The 22,992-nt window shown below is 41.2% G+C and overlaps 1 protein-coding gene across 6 annotated transcripts in view; it reads right to left on the bottom strand.

The window, feature by feature from the left end:
- Positions 1-22,992, bottom strand: part of PTPRM (protein tyrosine phosphatase receptor type M) — a 745,518-nt gene that overhangs the window by 721,806 nt on the left and 720 nt on the right. The window lies entirely within an intron of this gene.

The following is a 22,992-nucleotide window of genomic DNA, read 5'->3' on the forward strand; positions in this document are numbered from 1 at the left end:
TCTACTCAAGTGGCTTGCTTTTTAAAATTTTATTATCTTAACAATAAAACCCTGGAAGCAATCATTATTTATTATGCTAATTATTTAGGTTTTTTATTATAATTTCTGTAAAACCATTAAAGCTTGCTGTTTCCTAGAAATAAACTAAATTTATTAATAATCAGCCAATTAAGTGGGGAGGAGGGTAAAGAGGGCAAAAAAAAAAAATCACTGCACTGGTAATTAGTTACTAAGCAGTCAATTTGTACATTTATCAGCTTCCCCATAAGTTTTATTTTCATTTACTCAATCCCAAAATTCTTAAACGAAGAAAAATTTGAAAATACCAAATCTACTGCAGCATTTGTTAATAATCATTTAAATAATTTAAAAGGGAGTGGATTTTCAAACCATCTGAAAATGTAACATACTCGAGGACAACATTTAAATTATGGAAAGCTTTTAGAATATCTTTATTCTATTAGCAGTAAGTTAAAAACCATAAACAAGGCTTCAGTATCCTTCTTCCCCACTCTATCCAAAGCCCTCAAAGCAGAAGGACAGAGGGAAGAGAAACAATCTTATTTTGCTTTCACTTCTAAGCCTCTTCTGTCCTCATCTCTGAATGTCTCTTCTAACCTCTTTATTTAGCATAACCACCGTGAATTGAAGCTATTTCATTTTTTAACTTTACATTCCTTAAGGAGTACATAGCAGGACCACAGTCCTTGGCCTTCCAAGGTCTTAACACAAGATAAAGACCACTGAAGTCTATACTATGCAAAAAAAGATACTTCGATTAAATACTGTTTGAAATGCTCCCAGTTTGCTAATAAAATACTTTGTGTAAACTAGTCCTGCAACCACAAGGCTTGGTTACAGCAGTTCTGTTGGAAAATTTGAACAAATTCCTTGGAGCAGTTCTGTCTAAATCAGTATAGCTCCTAACTTGGATGCAAAGCCTTGATTTCACCAGTCCTGTTAATTTTTCACTCACAATTCAACACTTCATATCCTACAGTTCACACTACAAGGCAGGATTTCCCAGTATTCTGTCCCCCTGCATCAGGGTTTCCCTATATCTCTATATCATTTATGAAGCGATTCTGCTTTTGGTAGCAGGAAGTTTCTTCCCATTAGTACTTTCTGCAAGTATATGGGATATGCACGTGTCAGTATCAATTTCTCAGTGATCACCTAACACCTAGCTATCCACTAACATTTCTTTCTTTCTTCATTGCCTTCTCTAGCATAAAATTGCAGTCAAGCTACTAAGTGACTCTTCATTGCTCTAATAGTTGAGTTTATAATCTGGAGTAACCAGACAGTCTAGGCGGAGTTGTTTTCTGTTGTCAACAGCTGACAAATTTAGCACATTACCAAGCAGTATTAGGAAAAGATGAAGGGAATCAAAGTCAAGAAAAAGACCCATCATTCCAGACATATCTAGGTCACATCACCTGCCCCTTCTCCAAGATACTGGACTACATTAGAAAATGAGGCGTCCATCAAGCCAAGCTGGGTTCTCAGTAGATGCGTCAACTGAGACATTTACTGCGGAGGTGCCTAAATAGCTCTGCAATAAAATCTCAGTGTCTACATGTACAGTCCTATTAGGCCTCAGTTACCTAATAAACACAGTTGTAGGACAGTTCTTGTCAATACAAGTACTATCCTGCGGTGGTGCTATTTACTCAGTCACAACACACATGTAGATGCTCACAGGGCTGGCTGGGGCATGAGGGTGCTTCAGTGCAGGGTCTGCCTGCTGGCTAGCCCAACACTAAAGCACCCTAGTGCCCCATCTAGCCCTTCTGCAGCACACTGAACTGGGTCAGAGCAGCGCCAGGCTGGCAGGCTGACCCCCAGAGCTGCTCCAACTTGGTTCAACATGCTGCAGTCCCAGGAGCACATGTAAATGCAGTATCCAGGAGCAATAAACTCTGGCACAAACTGCAGAGTTTATTCAGTCAAATTAAATGCATGTGTATATATGCCCAGTATCTATTATAACTCTAAAAATGAGTATTCTGGAATTAACAAGGTGATAAGAAGACAATGACCACTGCAATGCAATGAAGACTATGAATCCTTCAGGTAAGAAATTAGGCAGAATTCAGTTTTATTGTATTATTTTGCATGGATAAGTTTACTCATATCAAAGCCTATGTTAAGGGTGGAATCCTCACTTTTTGCTGGGGGCTGAAACCCCCAGCAATTTAACAAGAAGCTCTCTATCTTCCAAATAGAAGCAAAATGGCAAACGGGAGCAGAAAAATACCTTTCATCTGCTTTTACCAACCTAAGGAGATAACAGGGCAAATACTGATGACTTCCTTCTCTATATAGGTACCCCTGCCTCTGAAATAAATCCAGATCACAGTTACCACTATTACTACCATTATCAGGGTGGAAAGTACATCATATTCCTCCACTTGTTAGCTGTCCCACAAGCATGTCTGTCACTAAAAGACTACTCATAAAATAGCTGTAGGTTTCTGATTACTCTTACTTCTTTTAACCTAGGGTATACAATAGTCCGGAGAAGGAAAACTGATTAATATAATAAGCCTGTTTCAATTGGTGAGCACATATGGGTACACATACAGAGCGGTAAGATTTCATCTGGGTTGCTGTCTCCCATCAATTTCCTGCTGGAAATTTTAATTTCTTGACATTCATAATTTCATAGATGTAAGGGGCTGGAAGAGACCTTACAGATCATCGGATCCAGTCCCACCCCTGCACTTTGGTAGGAAAGACTGCTGGGATCAGATGAACCCAGCTATTCTTTACTTCAATCACTCATTTGTAAGTAGCAGCATCCAAAATTTTGTAATTAATAATTTACTTCCTGAAAATGCAGTTTGAAAACAAAACTTAATTCAATCCAAAAAAGGTAGATTCACAAACTTGATATCATCATTGCCCTGCTTTTCCCAAAAGCCTCATATCCAGGATGTAGGCCTAGGATCAATAGTATCTTCTATGTAAAGGTATCTGAACCCACATCTCCTTTATCCCTGGGGAGTATCCTAAACATTAGGCTATCAAGTATGCTGGTACAAGTTGTTAGCAACCTGCCTTACTGAAGCTGTTGCACTTTGCGCAAATCAATTAAATATTTGCTGAGTTAGAGACTGTTCTTAGGGTATTCATTTGGAAGGTGCCAGTGCTTATCTCCAGTTCAGTTTAATCAAGTAGATTAAGGCATACAGAAGTTTGAAAGCATTAGAGGGACAGTCAAGGCTAGCAGGTCTGCTATTACCTTTTACCAGTCCCATTCAAATACTTTCCAGGCGAGATTTTCTTTTAAGTCCTTGGCTATTTCCAGTCTCGGCCAAGTTACATACTATTACGTTCTGTTTTTCCCTACTCTTGCTTGGGGCATAATATCCCTTACATCAGTGGTGCTCAAGCTGTTTTGCCTGGCAGGCTGGATTGGCAGTGCCCAGTCTACCTGCAGGCTGGATCCAGCTGGCATTCTTAAACTGGTACCCAGGCAGACACAGTGGCACCATGCAGCTGCATGGAGGAGGGCAAGGAGTAAGTCAGCAGGCCCAAACTCAGCCCACAAGGAAAGGAGCCAGATCCGACCCCATGGAGAGGGAAGGAGTGATGGCCTGGCCCAGGGGAGGGGGAGGGGACAGCGGAGAAGAAGAGGCATAGCCAGATCCCAACCTGCTCCCAGGGAGGGAAAGGGGCATGACCCAACCCTGTAAGGGGGAAAGGGGACATGGCCCAGCCCCAGTGGGAGGGAAGAAGGCATGACCCGGCCCCAACCGAGCCCTGCAGAGAGGCAAGGGAGTGTGGCCCAGTACCAATGGGAGGAAAGGGGGTGTGGGCCAGCCCTGTGGAGGAAGGGCCATGGCTAGGCCCCTGGCCCTGCATGGAAGAAAAGGGACATGGTTTGGCCCCAATCCAGAAGTGGTGGGAATGACCCAACCCATTGCACAGGGTTAGGGGTTTGTGAATTTGGCAGTGTGTGGCCATATTATTGGCTACTACTCCTCTGCTACCAAATTGCCTGACCCAGGGGGAAGTTGAGCATCCATGCCTTACATTAAAGGACAGCTCAGAGTCAACAGACTCAAGGTATAAAGGATTTATCTTTCTGAACCCAAGAGAGCGATCAACATGCTACAAAAAATAAAAAACAGACGTTTTTCAGCTTTGCATTAGTAATCATTAGGTCTGTCTCATGATTAATAAACTACTGTAAGATGCATCACATCTGAAATGCTTTAAATGAAAGTCAGAGAGGTATGGAAGAACTTAAAATTTCACCATTTCAAAAATAATTCCATGCCCAACTCCCCATGTGCAAGAATGATGAAACACTGAAGCATACATAATGAGGAAGGTAATTAAAATCATTTTAACAGATTACTTAATTGTTTGCCCACAGCAGTCACTACTAGCAATGAACTACAATAAATTGTTTTCTCCTTCTTTCTACTGCATCAAATACAGGCATAAAGCATTCATTATAACATTAGCTTCAGCTACAGCTCCTGCACCATCTGAATATTTCTCCATGGGTTTGTTGGGGTTTTTTTAAGTTTTACTGATCTGGGCCAGTTGGGGAGGGGTGGCAGGCCCAACCTTGCCACCTAGATTCCTCAAGGGCTGCAGGGGTAGCCCTGCCCCTCGGCAGTTGCCCCTCCCCCTCATTGCCATCTTGAGACTATAAGTCCCACTCCTAACCCCTGGCCTTCACCACCGGAAGTCCCTCCCCTTGCCTCCCCAGAAACTCCTTACGGGGGCGCTGCCATCTTAGAACCAGAAAAACCAAATAATATACTAAAAGTCAAATACCTACAAGAACATATTTTAATTTTATTATGAAATTTTTTTTTATCATGATTTGTATTTGCATACTGTATATACAAGTGATTGCATAACTCAAAAATTAATTCTTAGTCCTATATACAGGGGCGGGGGGGGTGTGGAGTATGGTGGGGTGTAAATTTGTGACACTATATAACCTATCTAGCATCTGACTCCCCAGGTACCTCTCCACTTTTACCTACTACATCTCCCTTGCCCCACCCCCAGCCTGTCCTTCACCCCCTGACGCCTCCATTTCCATTTTCATTGACTGTCTTTCTTGCCTGCAGTGCATGCCAGCCTCTGACTTCTTCACTATTCCACATACACACCAACTAGATGCTTCCTCAGCCTGATGAAGGGTTTTTAACCTGAAAGCTTGCCAAGATATATTTCTCCCACTATTCAGTTAGTCTAATAAAAGATATCAGAGGTACCCTTGACTGATCTGTGCTGGGTCCAGGACCAAAAGGGGGGGTCAAATGGCTAGGGCCCACCACAAGGAATGCCCAGAGCAAGAGGCTTGGGATTCCAACTGGCTTGAAGGCAGGGCCAAGGCTTACAGATGAGTCAAAGGTCCCAGAGAGAGGACTACAGATGGAGGGGGTGAAGAATGCAATCTGCGAGGCATGGGCCGCAGCCTAAGGGACATACAGAGCTGCAAAATGGATGTCATCCCAAGACACCTAAATGGGCAGCCTCCTGCCTGGGAAACATTTGAATCAGTTTTCAGTGAAGGCATGGCAGGAAAAATAGAGGTGGGTGGCTGGCCCAGAAACAGGTGGGCGGGTGGAAATCTAACGGCAATGGAAAGGCCCCTGCTATAGACTACCATCCCTGCTGGTCTCATCCCACTGTGCCTTAACACACACAGTCATACATCACGAGTTTTGCTTTCAGAAGCTTGAGGTGCAGTTTCCCAGAAATCCCTACACCTATCTCTTTGAACCCTGGCAGGCTTCATGGCCTCAGAAGAAGATACTATGCCTGCTATTTTCATCCTGCTGCACCTTAACACACAGACAAAGTCACACGTCACAAGTTTCACTTTGAATAGTTTGAGGTACAGTTTACCAAAAAACCCCTGCACCTATATCTTTGAAATCTGGCAGGCTTCATGCCCTCAGATGGAGCTATCATCCCTGCTGTTTTCATCCATATCTGACAAAAAATGACAAAGTTATAGGTATTTCAGTGATTCCCCATTATAGTCTATGGCCAAATCACCAAATCTCTCTGAACCAGCACCGAACCTTCCAAAGTCAATTCAGCCAAATCGATTCAGGACAATGATCCAAATCTCCAGATTGAATCACTGTCCTCCAAATCAGCTGAATCTGAATCAAATACTTCCCTATTCGCACAGGCCTACCACATAACACACATTTAGATGTTCTCTGCACTGCAAGGGAGTGCTGCCCATGTGTGCGCTACTTCACTTTTTTTTCCCGGCTTTTTTAAAAAAATTTTTTACTCCTGGATATCCAGGGGTCAAAAAAAAAAAAAAAAAAAAAAATCCCCATGGATTTTTTTTGCTCCAAAAGAGCGGAGCAGCACACACACAGGCAGCATGCACCGCTCAAAAATGGAGCCAGGCTGCCTGGAGCTGTGCTGCGGCTGCTGGCCAGGCTCCATGTGGCAGAATCACTGCTGCTGCAGCCCCAGGGGGCCCCCAGGAACCCAGATAAGGCTGCTGGGGCCAGCCCAGTGCAGGCCCCAGCATCCCTTATCCCAGGCGAGATAACCTGCCACACACCAAAGCATTCATGGCATGGGCGCTCCCCGGAGACAAGTAGTGGCAGCACAAGGTATGCCACCACTACTTGCCCCCAGGGAACCAGACATCCAGGCTTATCTGGACAAAGCCAGTGTCTGCATGCTTCTCTTCCAGCAAAGAAAAATCAGCTTCCCTGCTTAAGACACATTCCCCAATTTTGGAGAGCTGATATGGGGAGAACAAGGAGTAGGTAAGTATGGTAGCAAGCACACTCAAAACAAGAGGCAAAAAATATACACAACCACAAGAAGCTTTTAAAAATGTGATTTAGTCACCACGTGTTACATTTTCTATTACTGTTATTGACGATCTCAACATTTCTAATGGCAATAAATTATAACAGTAAAAAGTGAAAATATTAAGTTTGTGTGAACCCAAGAAAATGTTGTGTAAAAGGAGAACCATTTTTCGTTATACTTCAGAATTTAGTTCTACATGTTTTTGAAAATTCAAGAGCAAAGTCTGACACTCCTCAGTATGAATCTCACCTATTCTTTGCAGGAGAAACAATGAGGAAAAGTAAGTAAATGTAAATGCTTTTCTCAGATAGCTCCTATTATCCTTAACAGAAGTTACACCCAGTTATCAGTAGCCTAATAATACAGCTCCATCTTAGATTTTTAATATACAAGTTCCATAAACACTATTCCAAAATTCAGAAAATACCAATTTGTTTATTCTTAATATTTTTTAAATTTTTGCTTTTAAGTTCAATACAGCTCACAGAGAAGTGTACCAGGGTGTATAGCCAGTTATAGTGAACATTAACATTAAAGTCAGTCACATGATCTTTTTACACGTGGTTCTTTTGGTGTTTGCAGGTCTCACTTATTGTGTAGTAATAAATTTCATTTGTCTAGGAGCCAGACCTTAAGTACAACAAGGGGCCTGAGAATCAAACTATAGTTTTTCTGTTCTTTAGTACAAGAGGCCTGTAATATTCAACTATATAACTAATTTATAAATGCAAGATTCCGCTAAACAATTTAAAACAATTTAACCCCTATCACAATTACACCAGTGCAACATTTCCTTTCCATTAACAGAATATATTACACTGGTCTAAGCACTGTCATACTTTGTAACACTATACAAAAAGGGGTGTGCGCCATTTTAACTATGTGGGGGGGAACAACAGTCTGCTACCTCTGCAAAAGATGGTAGAAGACCTTCCTCTTGTCATTAAATAGAAGAACTAGGGCCAACCCAGTATAAAACTTCCCAAAGCTCTATGATCCAATTCTACATAAAGGCTTAAAAGGTTTAGATTTTTAATACAATTAGTAATGTAGCTCATAAATTAGGCAATCCATTAACACTCCAGCAAAGACACATCATCCAAATGAGGATTAAGAAGGAATCTTCTTAATAGAGAATGGAGTTAAAACCTGAATGCTTTAAATAGATCAATCCAGATATCACCCAGAAAGATATGAATATCTTTCATTGCAGAAAACAATGTGAAGCACTAGCTTCTTTCTGTTACTTTATTTACCATTTAATGATGGGAAACAAGTTAATGATTTAGACTGCACTGCGTGCAAACTGACAACTCCTAAACTCATCCATTAAAGCAATAACTTGAACTGGCCAAAATATATATTGTAAAAGGTCTCCTTTGAACAAAACTGACAAAACTGAACAAAAATATGGAACATATTGCTAATAAACCTAACCTAACAAGCAATTCCAAAATTTATCCTAACATGAACCAAAAGGAATTTAGGACAGGGTATCAACTTTAAAGAAGAAATCAAACTGGAATGTTCATCTAAAAAAAAAAAACATACAAAAAAAAATAAGCGTAGCACCTTTTGAATTTTTTTTGTACGCAAAAATGTATTACACATTTTAAAAGTACAAGTAGTAGATACATGTACCTTCAGCTAGTTCATCTGCCTGAGTGTGAAAAATGTCTTAATAAAAAGATTATACAGAAAAATCCTGTATTTAGAGACCCCAGAGTATGACTACCTGCCAAACTTTAGTATGATAAGCAAGAGTACATATTTTCTGTTCACCATGAAAAAACACGGTAAAGCCTGGATTTTATTTTAATGAGAAAAAGATGGATTTTCTCCTTTAAAGAAGAAAAACGCAGGAAACAGTGGGTTTCCCCTTGCAGACTGGCAGAATTCCAGCCTGCAAGTGGCTGGGAGGAGTGGCAGGAGAGCAGTCAGGCATGGGGACACCATGTGCATGTGCGCACAAACATGTATACATGGCTGATAGGCAGCATAGAAAGCAGCTCCCTGAAGGGAAGTATGACAGAGGGAGAGGGAATTGAGGACCCCACAGTGAGAGAGGGAGGGAGCTGGGCAGGGATGGGGCTGCTAACCAACCGAGACATTGTGTGGGGCAGAATACACAGCTCAGAGCCCAGGGCAGAGCTGCAGGCAGCTCGTCTTAAGGGGCAGGCTAGCTCTTCACCACTGCATGCACTCCAGGGAGGGCATGTGGGACACGTGTCCCTCAGATTTGTGTAAGGCAGCTGTGGGCTGCGGGCTCAGGCTCCCCATCCTGCTACCCACTCCCAGAGGCCTCCACCCAGCATGTGGGACCTGGTATGGCAGGGCAAAGTGGGGCAGGGAAGCTCAGTGCTGCCGCTACAAGCCCTATGCCACCATGGTGAGGTGCCCCCTGCCTAGTCAGCAGCAGTGAGGAAGGTGCCACAGAGTTGTGCCCCTTGCCCTGCAGCGCAGGGAAGGGGCGCCTCGCCATAGTAGGATGGGCCTCCCAGCAGCAACAACGAGATTCCCCACCCAGTCCTGCTCTGCCCTGCCACACCGGGTCCCACCCACCGGACCATGGAGACACTGGGCAGAAGGCAGCAGGGCAGGGAGCCTGGACCCACAGTGGGCAGCCCACATCCACCCTTCTCTCATGGACTCTACCCCGGTTGTGCCACCTATGGGGGAGGTGGAGCTGGGCTCTGTGCTCCACTCCACCGCAGCAGCCACCACCTCCCACAGGGCTCCAGCACTGCCAGGGGAAGCCAGGGGGCTGTCAACCCGGGTCCCGGGCCCTGTAGCCATGGCAGCTGGGGCCCCCCTCTGGCAGGGCTGGGGGACAGATGTGGGGGGCTGAGCGGAGAGTGAGAGGCACCAGTAGGGGTGGAAGGCTGTGGGTCAGGAGGGGCAATGGCATGGGCAGGGCACAGCCTATCAGGACTACTCAGCGCCACAAAGCAGTGGAGGAAGAGGACAGCCACAGCTGGATCACATGCTGGTGAGCAAAGGGGACAGGGGAGCTCTGATTTTCCAAGATAAAAAACCCAAAAATCAAACACCAAAATGTATAGGTATTTAGAATTTATTTTATTATAGCATTTGAGGCACTGGTAGGCTTGCTTTAAAACTAAATATATCAATAAAAATTGTGTTCAACTAATATGTATATGTAGAGTGTGCTTCATTTTAATCATGAAAAAATGCAGATTTTACAGGTTTTAATCAAAGAATTAGCTATTTTTATCAGAGAATTTTTTATTTTTAAACAGAGAAAACAAGGACCCCTGATAATAAGTGACTAACATCTAACACACTTTACTTAATGCCACTTCATTTCTCTAAAAGAACAACCTATAATTTGAAAATTCAGTCAGAACTGAATAGAGGGGAAAAAACCCGATTCAATTCTCACAGACAGACAGATAAAACTTCAAATGCAAATGTCCAAAAAGGTGGCTATCCCACTTTTCAGCCTTTCCTTGTTCACAAAAAAACAATTTGGGGTTTTTTTGCTGTTATTATCTAAATATTTTTTAATTATACATGATCTGCTTCAGATTATTTTACCAGTATATCTCATTTTTAAGTCTGCATATCTTGTGTCTAACTAACACTTGGTTAGAACGTACTTAGCATTGTGCTTGCTTTCATATAAATTAAAAATATCATGGCCTCCACCTATCCTGAGTCTGAAATCAAATCCCAACATTTTGAATTAGTTCTCATGCACATAAAAACCCTGACATTACGACAACGTAATGTATAATGCCGACATGCATTGAAATTTAGATCTGGTCACGTATAATATAAGCTAGTCCTGTGGTCCATTAGAGCTGCCTAGTGCTGCTGTTGAGAGCTAACTGACTGTGTTCTCTGCAAACCAATGAAAATCTGAAGTAGACAGAAAATGTACTTTCTTGAACCACTCAGTTTTGTCTGCCTTACATTTGGGCATGGGTTGTGCCGCATGTACATGAACAAGACTGTTTTAATTAAGTTCTTTGTAGAAATGCTGTCCCAGCGTATCATTACAGGATAAGAAGAGAGATTTTACAAAGACCATTATTAGGCCAGCCAAATATCACACACTTGGCACTCCTGTCATGTATTCCTGCAGCCACTGAACTCTCCGTGCACCTAGGAGGCTGCTAGGCCTTTGCAAACTTTTCTCTACAGTAATACTTCTCCCCCTGGGGCTCAAAATCAAAAGCACCAAGGGCTTAGAGGGCTGCCCCTCCATATGCAATGCGCCCTGAGCTCAGACCCAGCCTGCCTAGGTAAGACAAAAATCAAGCATCAGAACAAATGACTTATTAGCATGGTGGTAAGGAATCAAAGGGGCAGACTAGGGAAAATGGGAACTGGAGGGGGAAGTGGGAAATGTCATACTCTGCAGCACAAAACTTGGCAGCTAACCAGTATATTCTGAAAGGTGGCCTGGTGGTTAACAGCTTTGTTAAACATGCATGTTATTTGCTGTGGATTAGATGGTTGCTTCTAATATTGCACTTTAATACCAACAGCACAGAGGAATCCTTTTCCTCTGCACAAAATACCAGTGTACTGGGCTGTACCAGATTGCAATAACAGACTGATTCTTTCTTTTATTGCTAGACCACTGTGTAAAATCAAAGCACTGAAATCTTGTGAATGGGGGTTACTAGTAAATCTGGCATCTATTTGTTCAATGGCAACTTCAAGCATTCTAGATCTATTTTTTTTCTGTAGTTTTGTTCCGAAATTTTTATGCCTTCAAATTCTGACTTAAAGGCTGAGATTACTGTATACTGCTGTGAATTCCAGCACTTTCTAGTTGTGCTTTCTAGTTTTTGCAAAGCCTCAAGCCACAACAAATCCATTCCTTAAAAAATAAGGTTTCAGTCACAACTTAAGTGACATTAAGTCTGTACTGAAATACAGTATTACAGATACACCTATTTCTGTCCCCTGAAGAACACCTCAAACTTTGGCTTCATCATCCTAGACTCAGTTTGTGCAACACATTCCATATAAGTGACAGACAATAAAATTGAAGTTAAAATACCACTAACAAACAATCCATCACACACAGCTGATGTTTCCAAAACAGTTAAAATCAGAAAGAGTCTGTAGTTGTTGTTCTCATCTTTCGGGATTTTTAAAACATTTCAATGTGTTATTAAAATGTAAACATTTGAAATAAAAGGGATTTTTTTCCCCTGAAATCCAGAATGGTTATTTCAAGTTAGTGATCAACTTACTGCACAATAGAAGCAATATCTTGTCTAAATATGCTCTGTAAACATTCTGAATGGTCACCATTCACTCCTGAAACATCTAAATTCAGATGAGACAGCATTGCTCAAATTCTGCTCAAATGCTCACATCATCTAAGGCTGTTTTAATTCTCCAGGGCAAGCATGCAAAAAATATGGCTCTCAGGCCATATCCAGCCATGGAGACACAACATCCAGCCCAAGGTAGTTCACTGAACTACCAGAAATTGGGCGATTTGGCCGGCCACAGAATTCAAGGTCCCCGATTCCTAATGGAGATGGCCATGTCAGCAGCCCTCCAGTTTTATGCTGCTGCCTGAACACAGCCCCACATCCGCACACACCTCTAGACCCAGGCTGCCACCCAAAAACAGCCCCACAATAAGTATTCCAAAATATTCATCCACTAGACATGAGTGTGTAAATGCATGTATTCTGGAATTTGGCCTGCAAGATGGAAAGAATTTTAAACTGCTAAAATGGAATTTGTGTTTTCTGTCCACGTAAACAGTTTTTGCCAAGGTGGGTATTACATTTTACAGAACAGGACAGTCATTTCTATAGACAAAATGATAATTTTTGCTTGCACGTGACGATGTCCGGAGGACATTGTGGACAGGATCTTTTGATAGTCGGGCTTACGCAGATCACGCTCGCTTTAAAGGTCAGGCTTAATTTTATTAATAAGGTTTAAAACAAAACAAAATCAACTATGCTGGGTGCACCAGTGAGCACCCACTCACACTGGTGTTGTATCTCCAGGAAGGGTCGCCGGGATCAGGCGGGTCTGGCATCCTTCCCTCCGGCTGGCCAGGCCGAAGGTCGCTCCATGTCGATTCAATCCGTAGGGTACGTTCCGTCGGGCGCGCAAAGACCCCAAAGTTCACAGTGCGATGATTTTTATACTCTCTGTGATGCAGGGCGGTCTAATTACATGTGGCGCTTTCTCATTGGCCCGGGGCGGTGACCGTCACATTATTGACAAGCCCTGGACTTCCCCTTGAGAGACCCCGTGCGGAAAATTCCAGCCGCATGCTGCTTCCATGCTGCAGCCCCAGAGCCTCCCATCCACCCAGCACTTGTTACATAAACATTAAACACATGCGAACATGGCCACCTATAGCACTCAGCAAGTGCAAAATAATTACAACAGACATGTGCACATAAAGAATCATTCCTGAAGGCTTCCTCCTCTGCATTTATCAGCCAATTTGCCCCAACCTCCTTAACCAAGACAGAGAAAGAAAATAATACTGTATTTGTCCAGATGTCATTTTTACTTATCCTGTGCTTCCAAACCATAGGATGTTTTAGTGTATTGCTATTTTTAAATATTGGGGGGGGAGGGGGAGAGGAGGTAATTATATCAAAAACAAAACGCATAATTTTCAAAATCCAAAACTGTGAAGTGGTAGGCTATTTCATGCAACTCTGTACTGACCTAGATTTATGCATGCAACTCCCAATGCCAACATTCATAAAAAAAACAAACACAACTTAGAGTCTTTATATGACGTACTTTAGTCTATGTACATTACTGTCTCTGTTAACAGAGTGTACCCATCCGGTGCAGTAACTGGTCTTATATTTCTGGTTTTCAACTTTTAAACGTTTTTAAATACATACATGCTCATTTATTGCGTTTAGTTTGGCTTTTTTTAAACAAATAAACAACCCTCAGAGGGTGGCTTGCCTGTTAGCCGATGTCAAGCACCATCTTTACAAATAGCTTTAAACTGGGAAGTAAACTTGCATTTTCTTTACTTGGCCAGAGTCAAAAAAGATAAAAACATTCTTGAGATGCGTGAAAGGGAACATGGACTGCATGCCCCCCCATAGTTATTCTTAAAGGACACTATTAATCCACATTCTGTAATTGTTCCTGTATTAGCAGCCTCAACTGAAGGAACATGAACCTGGGTGTCTCTGGCCATGCGTAGATGAAACAAGGGGCATGTGTGCACTGCGCAGTAATTCCAGCTGCTGTAGCAAATATGGCAGATATGACTTGGGGCACAGCAAACTAAAATTCCTCCAAGTTGTTTTACTTTGCTGCCCTACAGCCAAGGAACGAAGCACTGGGCTCCGTGCAGCTCAGGGGCTCTGCAGAAAGATCGTGCAGACAGCCTGGCAGCAGCCTGGGAAAGCAGGCTCCACCCCCAATAAATAAATAAAGAGGTGATCTTCCCCTCCCCCCCCCGAGCCTTCCTGACTACCTGAGCTGCGCGGTGGCCCAGTGCTTCCTTTCACAGCTGCAGTGCCCCCCTGGACCGCCCAAGCCAGGTGCCTGAGGGGTGCTGGGGCACCGCCTGAGGGGTGGGAGTCCACCACTGCCACAGAGGGAAACAACGCCCCCCTCAGAGCCAAGGGACCGCTCCGCCCGTCGGCAGCTCTCCCTCCCCTTCCCACTGCTGGAGAGGCAGGTAAGGGCATGGGTATGTACACAACACAGGGGTTTACTTGGCCCTAAATTGAAGCAGTGTTTTAAAAACCCACTGCTTCAATTTAGGGCACCTGTTTCATGTATACACGCTCTCACATTCCAGACAACCATCCTCAGCACCTTCATTCAAGAATGGGCTGGTGTATGTCTGACTTTTTTTTATTACAATCATTCAAAAAGTATTAAATTTGTCCAAAAGGGAAGGGGAAAAAAGTAAGCAAACTCAAAAGTTCTCAAAAGAAGTTTCAGGGGAACTTTCTACCTAGTTCTCATCCTGGTCCTATTTAAGTCAACGGCAAAACTTCCATTGACTTCAGTAAGGTCAGGATTCCACTGTGTTTGGATATAAAGCAAGAGAAATTAGCTAATTTATCAAACCACACTGTTTGCTTGTAATGATATTAATCACAAGAATAGTTTATAGATTCTGAATTTTACTGTTTTAGTTGATGGTAACATCAAAGTGATCATCATTAATTATACATATCCATGCACAAGCTTTAAACAAATAGATTTCTTTGCTCAAACATTTTTTCTCAATTTTACGGTCTGTAAGCAGACTGCAGAAATTCTGGTAAACGTAGGGCTTCTGGAAATTTTTTTTTCCTTTGAGTGGGAGGATAGACTAGGTAATCCTCAAATCTACATTATAAGAGGAAACAGATCACTGGTAACAGGGCAGAGCAGATATGGCTAACATACAAAGAAAACCTATTTGAGGCCCGAACAACCTTTGTAACAAGTTGCCAGTTTGCCACTAAACTGCGCTGTCAGCTCTCAACCGAACTGGACAACAAAATCAAAAGATGCCATGAATTTGAGAGTAACATACTGACCTCAGAACTGCCACTGATCTTGATAGGAGTTTTGATGCAAATGAACCCAGGATCCATTATTTTCAGATCATGTGGGATGGATCCTGGGTTATTTTTGTGGTCATTACTACATACCACTGAAGAATTAACAAAAAGTAACTTGATTAGGTAGCTAGTTGGACAACTAAAAAAGATTGTTGAAGTTGTCCCACAACAACCATCACCACCACCTCACCTCTCTTTACAAAAAGTATGAATTTCTCAGGTCTTTACAGGCCCAAGTCTCTAAATCAGAGGACAAATTACAGTGACCTGTACAAGAACAGAACTATGTATCATAGCAGTGGAAATTACCTACTTAGTGAAAATTTCCTACTCGGTCATCTAGCCCATATAAGCTAAAAGTAGATATGAAAAGCCAATCAGGAGACTGATCCATAAAGCTATATCTACAATAAGGTTCACAGGGCAGAATAATGTGCACATTCTACCCGCCTCTCTACGTGCACATATTCGCTAAAATTCTTGTTTCTTTAAAAAAAAAGAAAAGACACAAAACAATAAACTTTTGAACTGTATCCTAAATCTGCCTGAATAAAAATGGTTATTACAAGTAAGGTTTCCAGGGAAATAGTGTTACAGCAAAATTTTTAGGTAGTCTTTTAAAGCAAAATCTACTCTTTTCAATGTTTCTATTTCAAGAAACAAAACAAAAAGGACTAATAATTATATAAATTAGGAATTTATGGAGAGAGACCTTCAAAAACATTAAGGGCTTTTGGAGCACAAATCCTACTGAAAACCAAGGTACCCTGAAAGCCCTAAGAAATACGACACAAACCACAAATAATAATATATAAAAATACCCTGTGCGCATGTTGTAATTAGCCAACTAAGATATGAAACAGATTATAAGAAAAGCGACTGTGAAATGGACAGACTGATAAAAGCACATATGTACATTTGATGCCACTAACAACGTTCTATTGTTAAAGATACTTAAAGGAATAGACACACATTACAGAAACAAACTAGTAGAACTTCAGCCCCTTGTGTCACACAGCAGACTAAGTTCAGGAACAGATTTCAAAAAGCCTAAAAATAAGGCTCTTGGGTAAAATATTGTTTTGTGGCATTCCACACAACCACAGTCATTAGCAGTAGAGCACAGAATTATGAAAGCTGTTATCATCTAAAGCTGTGACAAAACAAACATTTAAAAGTTTTGAGACTATGTGTGTTACAAAAAAGAAAAAGGCTAAATAAATAAAGAGGGGTGTGCAAAATAAGAGACTAAAAATAAGACCGTTTCAAGGTCAGTTTTCTATGTTACATTTAAGAGATGCTGTGCCCAGCTATTTTTTCCCAAAGTCCTGAACTGTTATTGTCCTCCACTCACAATACACACATAAAATATCATCACGAATCTGTTTTTTGGAATTCCCTGTTACCATCATCATTCTTTTATCTGAGGAAACCTAGAAAAGACTCTTGGTCTCACTATCACTCTTCAGTTGGCAAAGGTTCACAGTAGGGTGAAATGAGACACTTCTCATCCCCTGCAGCTAACAGATAGTCTTCTTTGCTAAGAGCATAAAGAACACATTTGGTTTTCCACCAATATAAAAATAAATTATTTGGAGGGGGATAAGATGCATTCATTTTGTACATTTATGGATCACTGTCGATTTAGCTATGCAATTCCCAGCTAAAGGCAGTAATGTGGCTAATACTCCATATCAAAATTCAATATTTACCCCACAGGCATTCCAAACTCAATACTGAATTCATCTATCAACCTTTAAAAATAATAATTTCAAACAAGACATAAAGATGTCATATGTATCAAGAAATTCCATTTGCTTAGGACTTAACCTTTTTTAAAAAACTAATCGGGCTGTGCAAAAAGTATCCATAGATTATACTATTTTAGCAAATACTGTAGGCAAATTGGCCTTGTCAACTACTACTATGTTCAAGTCACTAGCAAAATATTGTTCGTTTTCTAATAACAAGCAATTCATGTCATTATGCAGGCAAGATCATTCCCTATCCTTTGATTTCTGTTGAGGGAAATGTTGAAAACTGTTAAATACAATCCAAAAAAGCTGCCTTTCTTGCAGTTAATCTATGTAATTAACTACAATCAAATTTTTGCCAGGTCAAAATTCTGTATGGTTACAAAAACACAGATTATTTTACACTTCAAGTATTATTTTACATTTTTAGTACATAATGTAAAATATACAGATTACTTTACACAACATATAGATTATTTTACACTTCCATATGTACCTAAATTGAGACAGCCCAGTTTATAATTCTTCATCTTTCCCTGCTTGGAAAAGTGGATTCAGAGACGCAGCTACACCTAGTGATCAGCTGTAGATCACAGCAGGCAAAGCTGCAACCACAGACACCTGAAATTTTGCCTTTTGAAATTAGAAAAAAAATGCACCTGAAAATTAAGAGGTGGGAAAAGCAAAATGGGAATAGTATTATTATATACAAATTATGTTACAAAGTAGTATCAGACCTGCCAAATGTTTTTTTGTTCATAATACGTGTATTGATTTAGTTACACTATGAGAAGAAGCATAACTACAGATGATAATTAACTGAAATGCAATAAGCCTGTGTAGTCGCATAAAAAAACCTCACACACTGAAAGTCTTAGAGATGTTAATGTTTATAGACATGTTATCAACAAAAGGCAACACGTTTAAAGTTTAGCAACATTGCTGTATGCATTTTGACTATGGCAATAGTAAGACCTAAACAAAAGTCATTTCCTTCAAGTCATTTATTAAAATTACAAGGTTTAATTTAAGGGTCTGGTGGGTGGATTCCAATTCCATGGACTTCAACAGGTTTTTAACTGGACCCATAAATGGTGTTCCTTGACTTGTCATATCAAACCCCTGCCAGCTGATAAATGTCAATCCAATTTCTAATGGGCAGGATAGGGTTACACATCACAAGTGGTAACACATTTACTACTAATCTCAGCAGATGAATGAATGGACATGAAAAGTAAACTATCTTCAGATTTTTCCAAGTCAAGATCAAATAAAATTAGAGATGGAGTGCAGAAGCTTACTTGGTCCATCCTTATACGTTCAATGACTAGACTGAGGATTTGGTCTCTGTAGCTGTCAATCTAGCCACTTCCATGAAAACTACATACACTAATTCAAAAGTAAATAAATAAAAATCACATCTTACTAGGTTGTCTCAAGGTACTGTAATTTTCTCTTTTCATTATGGATTCTGATGACTAAACTGTGAGACCAGAGACATTATAGGAATTTTTCAGTATCATTACATCCTTCTAATATCCGGTAGGGTATTCTTTTACCCTCTATATCATCATCATAACCAATATTCAATTCAATGACAAAATGGAAAAGCTTTAATTTCTGATCTGATTTTACAACTAAACCACCATATATGAACAAGCACAGAACAGCAGTAACAATTCTGCAGAACATTTTCTTTTTGTAGATACATACTCCACTTACAAGTAAAACATTAGCATCTAAAATTTAAGTCATTATTTAGAATGAAACATTAAAAAATAGGCCTTCATTTTATACAGAAACTAAATATAAAAGTCACAAACCAATGAGTAAGTGTTTTTTAAAAGTATGTATATTTAGTGGCCGACCTTTCCAATGCTTAGTTACAGTTGTAACTTCTATGCATGAAACTAGTTATTCACATGTGCAAATGAAAGCAGCTCAGCTATTGCCACCATACTTTGCAAGGGCTTTGTCTTGTTGAAAATAGTACATGGCAGCTCATTCAGTTTACTGAGACCAGGTCTCCACTAAAAATTATCCAGGGCCAGGACAGCTTTATCAGCCAGGTGTGCAATCCCTGCCTAGCAGATGTGCCTAAAAAGGTTCCTAGTGCAGATGCAGTTACACTATGGGCATTTTTACATGTGCTGTTGGAAGTGGCACCGGGCACATTACTTAGCGAGCTAAGCACCTGTATGTCACAGGTAATTAAAAGTACCCATGCATCATGTGCATCAGAATCCCCACATGTCCCCATGCTGAAAAATGGCAGTGGGACGCTTTGAACTAAAGCTCATGGAATGTGTTTTACTTCAAAGCGCTCCGCTGCCACTCTTTCAGCGTGGAGGCGCACAAGTCTGCTGATATATGTGATGCAGAAGGCTGCCAGAATGCATCCATTTCCATGCTCCAGCAGACTCAATTAATCGAATCTAACCCTGCTACTCGATTAATCAAGTCTGCTCCTACACACTGGATTTCCAGTGTATTGAGAAAGGCTCCCCCGCGCATGTATAGGAGCCCTATGCTTTCAGCAATGTAGCCAAATTTTCTTGGGTGGGGAAACTTAAATAAGCTATATTAACAAAAGGAGGTTTTCCAGTGTAAGCACTCTTTCAGCCAGGAGCATTTTGACAATGCAACATACTGGAATAGCTATTCCATCACAGCTTTCCAAATGCAGACCTGGCCTACTTCAAAAAACTCCTTAAACTTCTAGAATTTTGGCATCTGTAAAACTACTCTTTGCCAAAAAGTCTGTTGCAGCTAGGACAGGATCTATGGAATCTTAAGGTATCTCCTTTCTTTTCAGTGACCAAAGAAACATCAGCACCATCATAATAAAACCCAGCAAATTAACTTTTCCCAGTGAAACAACTGAGTGTTTTTCCAGATTTTGCCGGGGGGGTGGGGGTCCTATTTACATAGTTCATGCCCAAAGAGAAGCGAATGTATTAAATTTACTTTTTAATACAAGCTATGCTTTGCATATTTTACATTTTTAATCTCAGCTTAGTTTATGTAGTATAATTTTCAGTAGAAATACTTTATTAAACCAACAAAAAAGTAATTTCAGTTTTTGAAGGGTACTATATTTTAAGTTCATCTCCTCAGAACTGCCGTTAGTATTGGCCTCACACCAGTTGCATCTGGCCTACTTACAAGCATTTCTGAGCCAACCTTCTTTTATTTTTTTTTCTTTTGTACTGCAGCTAGACTCAAATACATAGGATGAAAACAGGGATGGGGAGGTTAGGCAGGGTTGAAAAGTTAGCTGACATACAACTTTACAGCCACTTTCTACACTCTAATAATAGATCTCTCTAGACAAGCTTAATTTTAGAATGCATTTAAATTGTGTATGCATGAAATGCATTTAATCTATGTATGCATTTAAACTGATCAGAAACATGATGATTTTATTTAAAAAGTATGTTGGTTTTTGTTTTTAATTCTCTCTCACATTTCTCTCCCTTCTATTTCAGTTATTGCTTTAGGTACTTGACAGAGCTTATTAGATTTTTATTTTTTTTTTAAATGATTAACATTTCAGTTCATAATGTCCTTTGCAACTTCAGCTTGCACCATCTCCCTGTTTGACCTCAACCATTGTCAGAAATAGTCTATTTTCTCTAGTCTGCATAATCTATCAGAGAGGAAGGGAAAAATACTGTGCATTCAAATAAGGAATTCATGTATCTTAACACATCCACCTCTCACTGTAAACATATGTGTAATCTTAGAAATCAGATTTCATACATGGCTTTTAAGTACATAATTACAATACAATTACACAAAACATTTCAGTTAAATTAGCAATACCATTAATCACTGGAAAAGTTAAGAGTTTAGGAACACCATGGGCCCTGGGATTCTTATGCTAACACATGCAGGGGTTTTGTTAGTTTTTGTCTGGGGGGTTTTTTAGGGGGGGTGGGGTTTAACTTTTCTAAAATGTTTTGTTAAATACAACTTCATTATTGCTGGAGTTTGAAAGCACTTATATCCTGATATGATAAATCCAGAAGTTCAGATTCATCCATTAAATATTTCATAATGATGGTGACGCTGATTTCAAAAGGTTATTTGAAAGTTTCAAGACTTAAATACTTGTTTTTATTTAGTTAGTTATTAGATTTACAGAGTGCAATTACCCAGAAGGTCCAGAGTGACTATTTTCCTAGGGTTTGCTTTCTTAAATGAACAGCTCTAAAAGAACTACAGTTGGAAGTGACATCAAAACAAACAGGTAAAAAAAAATTGATCATCTCAGTAAACACTGTAAAAATAAAGTGTAAACTGCAAAGATGACTTTTCTCCACTTCTGCTGTTCTTTGCTCATGCCGTGTGGTGTGCTTGCATTTTAACAGTTTTAATTCACTTCTGTAACAGGCAACAGCCAACTACTCAAGTCATGGATAAACTTTAGTATAATTTAATCCCAATGGCCTCAAGCTTTGAACAAAAACAACAGCAACAATTTTTCCCAGGGTGCAGGAGGAGTAAAAACTACCGCACCAGATACTTGAAATGGTACAATATCACAATGAAAAATTCATCAAATGTTGTTTCTAAGTAGCACTAAGAATACAAAATAATTTGTGCACTACCTTTACAAAAACACCCACTCAAAATAGGTACAATTATAGGGTCAATAATATCCTTTACAAATTCATTTAAACCAGAGATATTGCCTATGTTATTCAGCACCAAATCTGGCACATCAAGCTTTAAGAGACACACTTTTCATCCTAATTCGCAGGCAGTTGCTACAGGCAAGCAGTTTAACTAACCTCACACATATGACATTAAATCCCAGCAGGAACATTTCTGAATTGATTGAGTTCCACATCACAATTCCATTCCTCCCGTGCAGCAATGTACACCAACATCTACCAAACTCGCAGGCAATCAGATTAGGCATTAGGTGAGATGAACAGCAGTTAAACACTGACCCTTGCTACAAGCAGGGACTCTCACCTTTCAGTTTTAAACAAAGAAATCCAACAAAAATATTGCAGCCCTATCTTAACTCGCATGAAACTGTAACGCAAATGGCACAGGGAGGCAATGAGTTATGGATTTATCTTACAGACACAAGCCAGGACTAACCAGTTACAGGAGTTAGAGAGTTACCAGTTATGGCATGGTATAGAGGTAGAGCATAACTATATCCGTTACAGCTGATGTCAACCTGTAGGACTAACCAGTGTATAGGACCAAGCAGTTCAGCTGCGGGAGGCCGGGGAGGAGGGGATTTCATCCTTGTGATCCATCACTTCAGTGACAGCCACTGGAACTTTTCCTTTAAACTTATGAACCCTCCGGCTTCTCAGCAGGCAAATGTGAAAAGAAGTGAGAGCGAGCGCAGCGCCCGCACGCGCCCAGCCACCCCACGCCGCGCCGGCACCACAACGCGAGTGAAGCCAGCTCCGCAGCTCCTTCCCAGCCGCGCGACAAGATCTAGAAACCACCTAGCAGCGAGGGAAGCCCGGGGAGCCCTTCTCCCCAGCCGAGGGCCGGCCAGATGTCTTCAATTCCTGCCCAACCCCAATGGAAATGGGAAAGTTACTCAATCCTTCCAGAGGCCCGCACCAGGCGGGGATTTCGCAAGCCCGGGGTCCGGGGTTTGGGCACCCGGGGTGGAGGGGGAGTTGCAACCACCCCGTGGCTGAGGGGGGAGCAAAGACACGCGTCGAAAGAGAAATGCAAGGAGGGGGCAGCTGGAGGCGCGGCCCCGCCGAGCCCAGGCAGCAGGCGGGGGAGACGGGAAGACTTTTCCCGGGGGGGCGAGAGGGCAGGGGCCCTCGGAGGAGAAGGAGGACGCGGCTCCCCGCGGCCGCGGGGGCAGGAGCCGGGCT

This window comes from Crocodylus siamensis, chromosome 3 (genome assembly GCF_052110815.1).
Source record: "Crocodylus siamensis isolate JL-2025a chromosome 3, ASM5211081v1, whole genome shotgun sequence".
Lineage (NCBI taxonomy): Eukaryota > Metazoa > Chordata > Crocodylia > Crocodylidae > Crocodylus > Crocodylus siamensis.